We start from the raw sequence: 15,300 nt of genomic DNA on the forward strand, positions 1-15,300 counted from the left end.
ATTAGCAAGTGTTGGGAATACAGCTCACTTACACTCATCACATCTTCTTTAAACAATTCCATATTCTCATTATAATTATAGGGAATTTTTGCATGAATATAGGTAGTGAAGATAATAATACATTCATTACCTTTACTAGCATTTAGCAACTTTATACCACAGGCAAGGATCCAATTACAGCTTGTATTGATTGCCCATATTCTGGTGGCAATTTTGGAGGATAACAATGTTAACAGCCCCCCTGAGGTCCACCCTGTTATACTATCTAATGCCTTACTGTGAACTTCCAAAAATGCATCTACTCGTGGGTGTCCACTGCACAGCCATGTCTCCTGGAAGCACAATATTTGGTACTGTGCAGTTATTTCTCTAACAATCTGTAGCTTCCTTAAATTATTTAGGCCATGTAAGTTTCAGGAGAGCATAATAAAACTATGCCATGTTACCCACCCCTAGCCAACATTACTTAAGTCAGCCCATTCACCCATGTCCTCATCCCAGCTCGGGCAATCATACTTATTTTGATCAAAGGATACGCCCCTATAACATTCCCATTGGGACAGGGTAACATGGAGCCCACAATGGAGTCCACCTTTTCTGGTTTACAGTATGTGCCTATACCTGAAGTAAACATTGAGTCCCAATTAACTTGATTTGTCCTGGCTTTGGGGCATACACTTGCCTATATCTATTTCCCCAGATATTTTCACTCCCTGGGACTTTAGCTCTATTTCTGCCTTAAGAAGGGTATCTCTAACCACACCTGAATATAACCTGACTTTTGTTACCTCCTTGCTGTCTCCACTTTCCAAGAAGCCCACTTCTCTCAAGTCACTTGTGGAGCTTGAGTGGTGACTTGGACAGGAGGAGAATAACTAAAGCAACTGAGATCAATGTAACTGGTTTAGCTGCCTTTGCTTTTATCCCCGCCTGTTTGCTAAGACTTGCTCTAAGTATACCCGTAGTAAGTTTGCCTTCTCACCTTGATACTCACTAAGTTCATGGGATAATGAGACATCTGCCTTTATAGTTTTTACTCGATAATTTTTTCCTCCCTTTGATGAACCTAACCACAGCAGTACACCCTTCCTGTTCTGCATTTTGCTCTCTGGGTTACTCTTTCCTAACTCCCTTCCCATTGGGTGTGACATTTTGACCCCTATGGTACCCTTCATTTTTTTTTTTTTTATCCTCACTTTACTTTATTTCGGTACAAAAACATACCATAAAAGTACAATACATAACAATCCAAGAAAGAAGTTATAAAAGGAGTTGCAGTGAGATGGATAACGAACACTAAAAAGAGAAATGTTAAAACCAAGATAAAACAAACGTATAAAAAAGATTTATTTCTCCAATAATATAATACTTAAAAAACCACCAGTCCCGGAAAATATCAAACTAATAACTTACACCTAGATACAATAAATAGGCACTATAATACCTAATTCTAGGAACTACTACCTAGTCTTATTCTTTAAAGTCGCTAATCTAAAACGCCATATTGATTCAAGAAATTTTGCCACAGGATAAACTATTTGCACAGATGAATCAGATTTTAAAATTCTCTCGGCAGATAAACAATTCCTAAAACCCATTTGTTTGCATAGGGGACTGATCCAAAGGGCCCTCGGTTTGTCATATGCACAGCATTGAAAAAGGACTTGTAGATCAGACTCTTCGTTCTTACATCCCATCTGGCATAACTTAGACTTATTGGTGGAATTGGACCATTTGTAAGTTAAGGAACGCAGAGGGAGGGACCCTAGTCTAAATCTAATGAAAAGAGCACGCGCAGATGGAGAGAGTGCTGCATCCATAAAGGGCTCGAACTCATAATAACATTTAAATTGCAGAAAGCTGTCAGACATAGAGAAGGGCACAACTTCAGCCATTTGAACAGTTTGAACTTTGAGCCAAAAAGCATCCTTCAATGTCTGAACAGCATTTTTAGGAATAGAAGAGGGATCCTTCCAATAGGACCCCAGACCAAGATGAGATAAGGATCGTTCAACATAGACACACCAGTTGACTTTAGGGTTAAGGTTAGGACCACCAGATTGGGCAGCCCACATCTAGATGGAATGAGGGCATCTGATGACCATAGCCGAATCCAAAACAGAAGTGGCCTTAAAGCAGCAATCTGGTTACTTGGAAAAAAGATTTAAATCCATTTGGATAGGCAAAGATGGGGTGCTGGAAGGAACTTTTAACAACATCTTCAAAAACTGATTTTCCACCCTGACCAGATTCTCCAAATTGCAGTGACCCCATAACTCAGCACCATACAAAGCTCCCTCCCCCCCCCGGCTTGAGATTTATATATTTCAAGAGCAGGAGTCACGGCAAAACTGGGACATCTGGTTCCAAATCTCACAATGTCACCCGCCCTTTGCTTCAGGCACATTAGTGATTTCTGGAGATGGGCATGCCGTGGTGCGAATCTTCTAATTTTATACCTAAATAATCAAAAGTGTCCACTCTTTCCAAAAGAACACCTTCTAGATAAACAGGTCTCTTCATTATCTGCTTTTTGTCCCCAAACACCATGTATTTCATTTTAGATGAATTGATTTCCAAGCCGTGATCTTTGCAGAACTCCATGAACCCTGCAAATAAACTTGAAAGGCCCATGGCTGTTTTGGAGAGTAGCAAAGTATCATCAGCAAATAAAAGACATGGGAACTTCTGCCCTCCCATGCTAGGGGCATCACCAAGACAATCCAAAAGGTAGGGAATACAAGCATTGATAAACAGAAGAAACAGGGTGGGCGCAAGGACTCAACCCTGTCTCACACCACGAACAGTGGGGAATGCTAGAGTCAGATCACCTGCCGGGCCCCATCGTACTTTGGCACAATTGCCAGAGTAAAGATCTTTAATTATGTTAAGCATGGAATCCGGGACTCCAGCTTTACTCATAACTTCCCACAGCTTGGGACACGAGACAAGGTCAAAAGCGGATTTTAAGTCAACAAATGCCACAAAGAGGTGGCCTGAATCCACATCTACGGTCTTCCATTTTATAGTAGAAAAGCGGAAGACCTGATCGATAGTACTGACCTTGTCTCTGAACCCTGCCTGAAGATGACTTAATACCTGATTTTCCACTATCCAATGCTTCAGCCTACTTAACAGCTGATAGCAGAATATTTTTGCAGATTGTCTAGTAAACTAATAGGTCTGTAGTTCCCTGGGAGATTTTTCTCGCCTTTCTTGTGGATAGGCACAATTATTGCCTCCTTCCAGGAATCCGGATAAGACCTGGTGGACAAGGCAATATTCGATATCCTGTTTATATACCGGGTCCATATTGGCAAATCCGACTTATACAAATCTGAAGGAATACCATCTGGCCCAGTAGCCATCCCTGATTTTTGGGCAAGAATTGCCAACTCAGTTTCTTTTAAAGTAAAGGGAGGCAAAGGGATCAACACAGGGCAGCATGGCAATATCTCGCCGGGGCTGGTGACAACAGATTCCAACATGGGGCCATACAACTCCCTGAAGTGATTTAACCAGATATCAGCAGCAATATGGCATTCTGGGACAGATGAAAGATTTGGGTCTCTACGTGAAACCAGAAGCCAGAAAAGTTTGACATCATGGGTCCTAGCAGCCTCGGCCAGATCACCCCAAAATCTTTCCTCGTACTCGAGTTTGCACATCTTACATGTGGAGACATAAGTTCTTCTTGCTCTCACAATGGCTTCCCGATCCTTTGACTTTACCCTTCATGTATCTTTTGCCTCGCCCTTGCTCTGCCATCAGATCCAACTTCTTTACCCCGTGGGAATCTTTTTTCCCTTTTCTTACAAAGACTTTTGCTTGAATTAGAAGGGCTACGAGGAACCATCTGTGCTAGGAGTGGTCACTTGCACCTGAAAGGGCTGTGCCTGCCCTCACACAATGCACTCTCCAACCCCCTGGTGTGTGTCAGGGGCCTGGCCTGGGCAAGGCAGGATCTCACAAACAAGAGACTTTCCTTTGAAGTAGGCCTACTTCAAAGGCAGAAAGGGGTATAAGAAGAGCAGCCAAACCCCCTGAAAATGAGATCACATCTTGAATCAAGAGGAACCTCTGCCAAGGAGAAGAGCTGAAGAGCTAAGGAGAAGTGTTGCCCTGCGGGTGACTGTGCTTTGTGGAGCTATCCTGCAGTTGCTGCTTCTGCCTGTGAAAGGGGATAAAGACTGGACTTTGTTGTGCAAATGGGTGTCTTACATGTAAGAAAAGGGAAGGTTTAGGCCTGGCAAGTGGGTACACTTGCCAAGAGGAACTGGCAGTTTAAAACTGCACACACAGACACTGCAGTGGCAGGTCTGGGCCATATTTACAGTGCTACTAATGTGGGTGGCACAACCAGTGCTGCAGGCCCACTAGTAGCATTTGATTTACAGGTCCTGGGCACCTCTAATGCACTCTACTAGGGACTTACCAGTAAATCAAATATGCCATTCATGGAAAGCCAATTACACATACATTTTACATAGGAGCACTTGCACTTTAGCACTGGATAGCAGTGGTAAAGTGCCCAGAGTAACAAAAACAACAAAAACAGAGTCCAGCACTCATCAACAACCTGGGAAAAAGAGGCAAAAAGTTAAGGGAGACCACGTCAAGGATGCCAAGTCTAACACAGCCATTAATTCATTTCAACTCTGAGGCAATAGTCTACAGTTATAACAGATATGTTTTCAATGTATCTGTATTCAAAAACACTGCCTCAAAAATACCCTGAAGAGTTTTTTGCACTTGGACCATATCATTCGGTATTGATGAAGAGGAGGATGATCCAATATCTAAATTGGTCACTGCTGAGGGAGGGAGTTCCTGGTGCTCCGTACCTATTGGACATGACGCCCCCCCCCCCAAAGACACTAATGGGCTTGGGAGCCATAACAACAGATATTTTGCGGGGTAGTCCTTTATTGACTACTTTGTCAAAGTTCAATGTTCTATGGCTCCAGATCAGTGACCCAGGGTTGTCTCCTTGAGAGCCTACTTCCCCTGATCTCTCGTTGAGCAGGCAAGGCAATGAAAACAGCCTGCATTCCAGCAAATCTAACCCTTGTTCTAACAAGAATTGAGATTCATGTAGCTCTGCTGTGTCTTTATCTGTGAGGGAGTGAAACAGGGGAGCTAGAGCTGCAATGGAACAATTTCCTTCCTCTTTTTCAGCCAGATTGCCCTTAAAGTGCTTAACCACAAATTCTTTGATAGAGTTCACTAGGTGAGATGCCCTTGGGGTTCACATATACCTCTACCTCTAACATCCTCCCTGTCCCTGAGCAGCCATCCATGTCATTTGACCGGCCTAAGCTACTCCTTTTAGACTCGGAGTGCTGGAGGAATTTCTCTGGGTCCTTGCTTTCCCTACTTTTTTCAATCCATGAGGTTTCAAGGACTTGCTTGCAGCCATTTTATTGGAGTTCTCAGGATTAAAACACTTATCTCCCTCTCCTAAAACAGACCAGAGGAACCTATTGGTGCACTTTTAATTAAGGGTGGGTGGAACTCATGGAGTTCTAATCTGTGGAATTCCACAGAGTTGGTTTAAAAATCTGGGGAGCTCTGGGGAGTTCCGTGAGAGGCAGAGTACCACCTTTTCTAGCGGCACCCTGGTCTGAATGAACCCGATCTCAGAAGCCCTATGCAGGGTCGGACCTGGTTAGCCCGGCCCGACCCTGCTTAGCTCTTTGAGATCGGGCGCATTCAGGCCATGGCAGTGAAAGCTGCAGTTTCAGGCCTTTTGTGCACCTGCTTGCCTCCCTGTGCACTGCACAGGGCAGGCCGGTGCACAAGAGCTCTGGGCAGGGCGGTGCACAAGAATCCTGAAACATCAGCTTTCACTGCCTACAGCCCTGGCCTGAATTCAGGCCCGGGCCATGGATGGTGAAAGCTGCAGTTTCAGGCCTCTTCTTCACCAGCCTGCCCTGCTGTGTGCACATTAGAGAAAGCGAAATTAGAGTTTTGCCTGGATCCTCGTTGCCAGCGGCCTGGCTCTCTTCCTCCATCTGCCCCCTGCTCCTGGGCTGCTGGTGAGGCCAGAGGAAGGCCTGGATCCAGAGCTGGCACCGGCAGAGGCTCCACTCTGCCAACATCAGGCCGAGTGCCCACTGGAGCCCAGTTATGGGCCACACAGCGCAAGCGCAGACTGTCTGTGCTTCCGCTGTGTGGCACATAACTGGGCTGCTGTGCGCATGTGGTGAGCTCTGCTCCACTGCCGGGGCTAGCAGAGTTTTTGGCCAAACACAGGTGCTCCAAGTGGAGTACGGAGTGCCAAAAACTCCATTAATTCCACCAATGGAGTGGAGCTCACCACCCACCCCCTCTTTCAATCCAATTTTTTTGCCTAATGCTCACTGCCATTTCAGAAACGCCACTACCACTGCAGGATTGCCACAATTTCAAGTTTTCAATCAGTCCCACTCTATAGGTGTAATATAAAACATTCCCACACCGTAATTGGAGCAAGCCACTGCACTTGAACTCCTTGTTTAAGCTTGCAGCGACTATAGATTGAGTCAATCAGTTTTTGGCCTATATCTAAAGGCTGGCAGGGGCCACTTTGCACCAGGGTGCACCAGGAGGTCAAGCGTTATCGTCACATGCCATGCTGTGCCTCGGCTCCGTGTGGAAGGCTAACGCGGTCACAGCTGTCCACCCCAGAAACTCACCTGGTAAACAGCACACAGGCTAAACCTCGCCCACCACCTTCCTGGGGGTTGCTAGGGGGCTGCTGGTATCGTGGGTCCTGTGAACCTTAGGGAGCCTATACTGACTGCAGTTACTGCAGACTCTGCTGTCCACTGCTTTGGCGAGGCCACCAAACACCTCCAAACGCCACCTGTGACTACTGCAACCCTAAACTTCCACTTCCACTTTTTGCTGTTTAGGTTAATTATATGGCCCGTGGTTCTCAGCTCACTCACGGAGACCTCCGTGCTGCTACTGCTCCTGTTGTGGTGTTCGTGCTCCCATGCTCACATCGTAACGTTCTGTGGCGGGCACGAGCATGGTCAGTAGTCCGGTGAAGTGTTATTTGTTCAATGCCACTTTACACCCAATCAATTTTCTAACTGTTCGTGTCCAATTAAAGCAGCAACTACGTGCCCTAGAGTAATCCTCATCTCCACAGTGCACCTTTTGTTTTATCAATATTACCTGGATTTCACAAGTGCTGACAAGACAAAGGTCTCTGTGTCTGAGCTATTGATGGAAGGAGCTTGTTATTGACATTCTCTAAAACATGACTTCTTGGGCCAAACACAGACTGGTTGAGACCCTGCAATATTATATAACAGCACAATGCTGCACCAAGCAGGTCATCAGACGAGAAACCCCAAAACTGCATGTTTCCATAAGCATAAAAATTAGAAAGCACCCTGAAATGTTCAATGTCCTCTATTAAGTATTATAAACAACCGCAGTAGTAGTGCTTTTAATCAGAGTTTTCTTATACTTTATGATATTAGAGGAATGTCACCTATTTGCCTTGCAAAGAACTTGTCAGGGTTTCACATGTTCCACCAGAGCTGTGTTAAACTTCGGCCACACACATTGCTTACATAGTCATCAATTATTTTATAGTACTTCAAAACCGCCAGCTGGCACACATGGCAACTAGATCGTGGTTCCTTTGTTTTCAGCTATTTTAATATGTGAAATCACATAACAAGACAATGGGTGCACCAGCCCACAGCCCTGTTAATTGGGAGTAGAAAAAAAACAAGCATTGGCAAAGTATATAGTTCTCATCTGTTCAGGGGCCACTGGCTTTGCCAATGTCTTTTTAGACATGCTGTCCAGTAGTGTGGCTGGGCCCTATGGCTAAAAGCAATGTTTGTAAAAAGGTGTATTATAACGCGGCCAGCACTGGCACCACATTATAGTACTTTTTATCTTGTGGGACAGGCAGGGTGGGACAAACCAAGCAAGGATGGGGGCAGAGAGGTGAGAGTATGGGAAATCAGGGACGATGGGGAGAAAGGGGACAGCTAAACAGAGAAGTGGTGGATGGGAGGGAAAAACTGCAAAACTAAAATTAAATAGTACCTCAATCACAGCGCGTGCAGTGAATAGACACTAATCAGGAGAACTCAATCTGTGCTTGGTCCATGCACCAGAGAAGAAACTGGTGCCTGGCACGGATGGGGCAAACTAAGATGCGGGAAAGAAGAGTGACTATGAAGCCAACAAATGATAAGCAATGGGGGGGGGGGGGGGGGGGCTCCAAGCTCTTTATTGTAAACAACGCCTCGCAAGCAAGAGCACATGTGCTAGCGCTGGCTCACACAGATTCGACCCTAACCTGAGAGGATTTATTGTTTGGAACATCAAACAGAAGCAAAAAGACAAAGCAATATACAGACAAAGTACATACTGAGACAAGATTTATAGAAACTTACAGTAAGGAATATATCCAGATTACAACTATATTGCACAGACATTGGAACATTATAAAATATTAACCTGCTAAAGTAAAACTTATCTAGAAGACTTTAACCACACCTGTCGCAGTTAAGCGGTTAAACTTAAACTGGTAGATTCTATATTCACACACAAACATATGACCAGGTTCATTCATTACACCACACTTCAAAGTTTCAACATTTTTTAATGTTACAAATGTTTTACACCGAAATTAACCATAATTCAGGCTAATTTCAGTTATTCTTTTCAAGGACAAACACATTTGATAAAGAAGTCAGTACAGGAAACTCGGACTTGAAAATTGCTTTTCAATAAAATATGGAAAGTCTGCCTCGCATCCAATGGCTTGCTAGAAATTGGATTTGACTGAGTTGAGATGAGTTGAATGCACATAATTGCATCCAATTGTTTGAATTGCAGTTGTCTTTACAGAGAACTATTGAACCCCGGCTGTTCTAGAAGGTCATGGAATATGGGCTTCTAGATTGATGAGTTTCAGTGAAAATGGAATTCGAAAGAAACTACTTAAAAGGGAAATGTAAAAAAAAAGCCGCACGCGGCATGTATGGTTTTTTAAAAGAAAGTGATCAATTTGTATTTGATTTCCAGGCCTGGCTTCATAGCATGCCGTAGCGGGAGAACACACTGGAAAAGGTCAAGCTATTTGCGGTCGCATCGCATACAAAGCCGGTGGTAGTCTGTACTCTCTGTAATTCATAATGTTCTATTCAGTTCTATCGAGTTTCCACATCTGAGAAACATTAGAATGAATTATTGTAAATCTATGTCGCTAGCTCGTGTCTGCATTTCTTTCAATTTGCATCTCTATCTCGCGCTCTTTATCAGTAACATCGTTACTGTATGGGTTTTTCTATGCTGCTTTTTTTCTTCTTTGGTCCCTTTACCTACAGCTCCTTGTTTGTGCCTGCCAGTTTTCTCATTCCATTTTCATTTCATTACTCTCTTTCCATGTTTCTCTCAGTGTCTTTTGGAATTTACTACAGGGAAAAATACACGAGCTTAGACATGATTTTTCATTCATAAGCCTAATGTTTCAAACATGTGTGCAACCAGGAGCGCATGGTCATTAGGAATGTGGTGAAGACCAAAACATTTCGTTATTTATGTTCACAAGCGTCCATTATGTTTTCCTATCCTAATTCCAAATATAATTTTTGTCATAGAAATGTTGGCGGATTTGTGCAAAATTGGTGTAATTTCTTTCCTATTGCCCTCATAGTCGTTTAGGGATGCAGGGGGTAGGTTTTTCTCCTCCTTTAATTTTATTTTTAGTATGGAAAAAATAAAAAAGGGTTAATTGCGCAGGTATACACTTTTGGTACACTAAATGACCATTTCCCAGAAGCAATGAGCATGTTTATAAAATATCAATTTGCAGAGCCTCTGTGAATGCCCCTGGGGATTTTTCTGGATCCACGAAATTTGGACATAGCCACACATGCAGGCATACTACGGTTTAAAAATCGATTGTGACTGGAATCCAGTGTTAACAATACTTTACCCAAAGATGAAACCAGAGTGTCATCACTCAGTAAGTAAAACCTGGTGGTTATGCAGAAACAATAACTAATAAATCGGGTAGTGAAACAGATCAGCGTGACCCATTTTATTGCAGTGCAAAAGGGTAATGGTGACTCAAATATTTTCCAAGGGCTACTCACATCTCATCATATTAATTATTGTCGAAATCTCATTAAATTCAAGAATTTTGAGGAACTTGAAACACACAAAAATGGCCTTGAATCAGTATTTTACCAGTGCTTCCCATGTTTTTTACACTAGGTATGCCATTGCAACAAAGTTTCTGAAGAGGCGTCGGACAAGCACATTTCATGCAGCAAGCAATATTTTGTGTAATCTATGTGAAAATAAAGAATCTTTTGCACAAAAATTGCACTCTCTCCAACACATGAGAGGCTCGCTCGACTATTTTTTTGGTTCCACAGTTGTAAGACAAGTTGGCCATATTTAAACAAATGCCAAAGCCATATCACTATGAATACCAGGTGAGACACACTCATTGGTATCACAGACATGTGCGGTAATATTTTTTATCACTCATGTCACTAGGGTGCATAGCTGGATCTATCATTTTCTTAGGATGAACAGTGCAGTAAGACATGAGGCTTTTGTCTCACTCCCTGCTGCGTTGGATTATATCATGTTTGTATGTAAAATTGCATAAATCCGTACTTGCATCTCAACTGCAACCCAAACAATGAATCACTGAGCCAGATGTGAAAAAGGATTTAGCATTTACCAAACCTGTGCTATACGTATTTGCAGATGTGCAAAATTTGCAATTTGTAAATCCTACATTGGAAAGTTCAAATATCTGTGCATCTTTTAGTGTCAGCATTGTGGCCCTGTTGGACCTGGCTTTTTGACAGGGACATCCCCAAACTTTTTGCCTCCTTCCTCCTATTTTTTTCTGACCTGTTGTTGTTGGCTTTTGACCTCTGAGCACTTTACCACTGCTAACCAGTGCTAGAGTGCATATGCTCTCTGTGTAAATTGTACTATTGATTGGTTTATCCATGATTGACTATTTAATTTACCTGTAAGTCCCTATTAGAGTGCACTACATGTGCCTAGGGCATGTAGATTAAATGCTACTAGTGGGCCTGCAGCACTGGTTGTGCCACCCACCTCAGTAGCCCCTTAACCTTGTCTCAGGCCTGCCATTGCAAGGCCTGTGTGTGCAGTTTCACTGCCACTTCGACTTGGCATTTAAAAGTACTTGCCAAGCCTAGAACTCCCCTTTTTCTACATATAAGTCATCCCTAATGTGTGCCCTAGGTAACCCCTAGAGCAGGGTGCTGTGTAGGTAAAAGGCAGGACATGTACCTGTGTAGTTATATGTCCTGGTAGTGTAAAACTCCTAAATTCGTTTTTACACTACTGTGAGGCCTGCTCCCTTCATAGGCTAACATTGGGGCTGCCCTCATACACTGTTGAAGTGGCAGCTGCTGATCTGAAAGGAGCAGGAAGGTCATATTTAGTATGGCCAGAATGGTAATCTAAAATCCTGCTGACTGGTGAAGTCGGATTTAATATTACTATTCTAGAAATGCCACTTTTAGAAAGTGAGCATTTCTTTGCACTAAAAACTTGTTGTGCCCTTCAATCCACGTCTGGCTAGGTTTAGTTGACAGCTCCTTGTGCATTCACTCAGACACACCCCAAACACAGGGTACTCAGCCTCACTTGCATACATCTGCATTTTGAATGGGTCTTCCTGGACTGGGAGGGTGGAGGGCCTGCCCTCACACAAAGGACTGCCACACCCCCTACTGGGACTCTGGCAGACAGGATTGAGCTGAAAGGGAACTTGGTGCATTTCTTAGAGACTCTTTGAAATCACCCCCACTTCAAAGGCACAACTTAGTATAAAACAGGGCCTCTGCCCTACCTCATCAGACACTTGCTGGAGAAGAAACCTGAACCAGAAACTACATCCTGCCAAGAAGAACTGCCTGGCTGCTCAAAGGACTCACCTGTCTGCTTTCTCCAAAGGACTGCTGTCTTGCTGTTGCCCTGCTGCCTTGCTGAACTCTTGTCTGGCTGTGAAAGTGCTCTCCAAGGGCTTGGATAGAGCTTGCCTCCTGTTCCTTGAAGTCTCAGGACCAAAAAGACTTCTTCCTTTCACGTGGACACTCCGTGCGCCGAAAATTTCGACGCACAGCTTGTTTCGCGGCGAGAAAAACGCCGCACACCGACGCTGATCAACGCGACGCCCTCGGGACGATCGAGACTTCGACGCACAACCTCGCAAGGACAAAGCCGCCCGACTTCCAAGGAGAAATCGACGCGACGCCTACCGTGAGGGCGAAACTTTGACGCACGGCCTCGCAAGGACAACGCCGCCCGACTTCCAAGGAGAAATCGACGCGACGCCTGCCGTGAGACCCAAAATTTCGACGCACGGCCTCGCAAGGACAACGCCGCCCGACTTCCAAGGAGAAATCGACGCGACGCCTACCGTGAGATCGAAACTTCGACGCGCAGCCCCGCAGAACGACGCGCAGCCGGAAAATAAGCAGGAGAATCCACGCACAGACCCGGGACATCTGGTAATCCTCGCGATCCACAAAAAGAGACTGTCTGCGCGCCGGAAAACGACGCCCGACTTCCCCGCGTGGAAAAGAACGACGCAAGTCTGTGTGTGCTGAGCGGAAAACGACGCACACACCCCTTTTTCCACGCATCTCTTCTCCTGTGGCCCTCTGAGGAGATTTCCCACCAGAAACCAGGTACTCTGTGCTTGAAAGACACTTTATTGCTTTTTAAAGACTTAAAGACTCTTAATATCACTTTTCAGTGATATCTTTACAAATTCGTATTGCAACTTTGATCGTTTTGACCTACAATTATCCAGATAAATACTCTATATTTTTCTAAACACTGTGTGGTGTATTTTTGTGGTGTTATACTATGGTGTTGTATGATTTATTGCACAAATGCTTTACACATTGCCTTCTAAGTTAAGCCTGACTGCTCGTGCCAAGCTACCGGAGGGTGAGCACGGGCTGATTTTGGATTGTGTGTGACTTACCCTGACTAGAGTGAGGGTTCTTGCTTGGACAGAGGGCAACCTATCTGCCAACCAAAAACCCCATTTCTAACATTGGTGATCAGCGGTGAGGATAGGACTTGTGTTTGTGCAGTGACATACAGTAGCTAAGTATTTCACTACCTACCCACAGTGGAAGGTCAACTTGATTTTTCATCTTTTTTTGGCTCTTGGTTCTCTGATGTCCTCCTGGATATACTATTGATATTTTGGACTTTGGATTTTGGTTTTTGCTGATAAGATCTTATCAAAATGGGATTGCTTACCAACTCATGCTTTGTTCGTACTGACCACCTCACTAAGGCTGACCTAAGGAAGCTTTGCAGACAATGGGGCCTTCCTGTAGCAAGGAGATCTACTAAAGCGGAGATGCTCCATCACTACATAGTCTGGGGGGAGGAAAGATGGGCAGAGAGAGAGGCAGCAAGAAACCAAATGACTAAGTACCCCTCAGATGAGGAGGAAGACTACTCAGATGAGGAGGAGGGCTACTCAGAGTTGGACAGTGACCCAGAAATAGATGAATGGCTCCGAAGTCAAAGGCGACAGGAGCAACAATTAGAGGAGTATCTTGCAGGGGTTGAGGCAAAAAGACTTTTAGCCCTGGAAGAAGAAAAGATTGCAGCTCAAGAGCTGAGCTGTAAAGAGCTGAAACTGGAGGCCGGAAGGGCTGAGTCCAGTTCAGATGGTGGCAGCAAAAATCTTGCATCTAGTACTGCGGAAGAAGGGCACAAGCCCAGAGATGTGGTGCCCCACTTGAAGAAGGGAGTTGACACACCCCAGGCAGTTCAAGGGTATGAGGTAGTTCCCGTTATGCACAGGGTCCCTGAGAAGGATTGGGGAACTGGCACAGGGAGTCATATTCCTACTGGGGGGAGGGACACTTTACTGACTCTAGCAGAGAGTGACAGAGAAAAGGGTTCCCCCCTGGTGGACGTCCTGGATATAGAGTGTAGAGACATCCCAGAAGAGTTTGGGTTGAGTGTCAGGGACAGACAGAAACTGTCTCACCAGTCTCAAGAGGGTGATGTAGAGTGCTTTTCCAAGGCTGAGTTACTAGGTGGTTGGGTGAAGGGTACTGTGGTTAATACATGTGAAGGGCAGAGTGATGTAATTGCTGGAGAGCATATGTCTGGTCCTTATTTTCCAGAGCTACGCCAACACCAGGTGGAGTGTGAGTTCTCTGACCCCAGGGAACTTACAGTGGAGGCAGACTTTTGGGTGAGTACCAGAGAGTCTGAAGAGGCATTTGGGGGTGCTCCTGAAGGGAGTGGTCTAGGTGGTTTCCGACCAAGTGAGGTGGGAGAGGATTGTAGTGTCCCAGGTAGGTCTCAGAGCCTAACCTGTACCGTAGGGCCACCTTTTGAGGGAAGCCCCGCAGTGTCAGAAGAACTTGGGGGGATGACTGTAGACAGCATCCCAACAGTTCTGGTGTCTGGCAGTACCACTCCTAGTGAGGGGGTGCAGAAGTCCAGACATAGGGTTGAGAGGGGGTGGCAGACCCCAGTGGAGGATCTTGAAAGTCAGGGGTCAGCTCTGAGAGCAGAGCCCCCCAGGAATGACCCAGGTGAGACCGTTTCTGGTTTGGGGGAAACCCAGACTCTGCCGGATGGGCAGAGGTCGGGAGACCTGCGCCAACCAGACTCTTGTGTGGCCCTTGGGGACGGCGTGTCCCTTGTGGGGGGTGAGAGTGCCCCCCAGGAAGTCCTGGCATGCCAGGCAATGGTTCAACCTCAGGGTGGTGACTCTGGGTTGGATAACCGGGTTCAGAGGTTAAACTTTGACCTGGTGGGGGGTAGATGTGCCCCCCAGAAAGTCCTGGAATGCCAGGCAATGGCTCAACCTCAGGGTGGTGACTCTGGGTTGGCTTACCAGGTGAAGAGGTCAAACTCTGACCTGGTGGGGGGTAGGTGTGCCCCCCAGAAAGTCCTGGCGTGCCAGGCAGTTGTCCAACCTCAGGGTGTCGACTCTGGGTTGGATGGCCAGGTTCAGAGGTTAAACTCTGACCTGGTGGGAGGTAGGTGTGCCTCCCAGAAAGTCCTGGGGTGCCAGGCAATTGCCCAACCTCAGGGTGGTGACTCTGGGTTGGCTAACCCGGTTCAGAGGTCAAACTCTGACCTGGTGGGGGGTAGATGTGCCCCCCAGAAAGTCCTGGTATACCAGGCAATGGTTCAACCTCAGGGTGGTGACTCTGGGTTGGATATCCAGGTTCAGAGGTTAACCTCTGACCTGGTGGGGGGTAGGTGTGCCCCCCAGAAAGCCCTGGTGTACCA

At 45.6% G+C, this 15,300-nt stretch overlaps 1 protein-coding gene across 43 annotated transcripts in view; it reads right to left on the bottom strand.

Moving 5' to 3' along the window:
* Positions 1-15,300, bottom strand: part of TRDN (triadin) — a 1,868,677-nt gene that overhangs the window by 1,776,055 nt on the left and 77,322 nt on the right. The window lies entirely within an intron of this gene.

Source organism: Pleurodeles waltl, chromosome 5 (assembly GCF_031143425.1).
Source record: "Pleurodeles waltl isolate 20211129_DDA chromosome 5, aPleWal1.hap1.20221129, whole genome shotgun sequence".
In the NCBI taxonomy this organism is placed as follows: domain Eukaryota; kingdom Metazoa; phylum Chordata; class Amphibia; order Caudata; family Salamandridae; genus Pleurodeles; species Pleurodeles waltl.